Below are 1,116 nucleotides of genomic sequence, written 5' to 3' on the forward strand. Positions count from 1 at the left end.
TCCTCCTGGTGTTCACTCTCCTCCCAGTCTCCGTCTTGCTGTGATACAGAGGAATTTATTATACATCTCAGAGAGGTTATCAAAATATTAGGTGTTGCATTTAGTTCTGCTGGCCAAAAAAGGAAAGCAAGAAATACAAACAGATTTTTTTTAACTGCTAAATAGAATGCCACGTAGTGTTGTGCTATATCGTTAGGGTAAGTCAGGCTTCACCAAATTAGTTCCCTAGCCTAGTGTCTCTTCTGTCAATGGAAGTAGTCCATAATCCATGTTGAGTTACTTGGGGAACTTAAAAATGTGTTTATCTTTTTCTGTTATGAAGTTTAACATAGTCATAAATGATCTGGAAAAGTGGGCGAGTAGCGAGGTGGCCAAATTTACAGATAAAATTATTCAAAGTGGTAAGACCAAAGTGGACTTTGAGTAACTACAAAGGGATCTTGCACTACTGTGTGAATGGGCAACTAAACAGCACATGAAATTCTATGTAGATAGGTGTATTGTGAAGCACATGGGCAAAAATAACCCAGATTATACTTACCACACAGAAAATAGCTAAAAACATCAGCTCAGAGCGCAGCAGCTGTCAAAAATGCAGTGTTAGGGATTTTGGTTCCAGATTTTGGCCACCCTAACTGTCAAATATTGCCTTCTGATCTCTAACTTAAACCTGTTTTCCATCAGCTTATTACCATTGTTCCTCATCACCCCAGGTGGTGCTGGGGAGACAAGGGCTCTACCTATTTGCTGTTGCTCTCCTCTGATGAGTTTGTAGGCAGCCACCAGGTTTCCCCTCAGCCTCCTCTTGCTGAGGCTGAACAGGTTCAGGTCCCTGAGTCTCTCCTCATAGTGCCTGTCCTGCCCTCTCACCAAGCGGGTGGCCCTCCTCTGAACCCTCTCCAGGCTGGCCACATCCTTTTTGAAGTGCAGCGCCCAGTACTGGATGCCGTACTCGAACTGCAGGCTGACCAAAGTCGCATAGAGGGGGAGTATCACCTCTCTGGACTAGCTTGAGATGCACCTTTGGATGCATGACAAGGTATGGCTGGCCTTGCTGGCTGTGGTCTGGCATTGGCAGCTCATGTTTATCTTGGAGTCAATTATGACTCCAAGATC

The 1,116-nt window shown here is 44.7% G+C and overlaps 1 protein-coding gene across 4 annotated transcripts in view; it reads left to right on the plus strand.

The window, feature by feature from the left end:
- Positions 1–1,116, plus strand: part of ARL15 (ADP ribosylation factor like GTPase 15) — a 405,914-nt gene that overhangs the window by 237,944 nt on the left and 166,854 nt on the right. The gene's annotated exons all lie outside the window — the stretch shown is intronic.

Source organism: Gavialis gangeticus, unplaced genomic scaffold, assembly GCF_001723915.1.
Source record: "Gavialis gangeticus isolate Ggan-Ray unplaced genomic scaffold, GavGan_comp1, whole genome shotgun sequence".
Taxonomy (NCBI): Eukaryota; Metazoa; Chordata; order Crocodylia; family Gavialidae; genus Gavialis; species Gavialis gangeticus.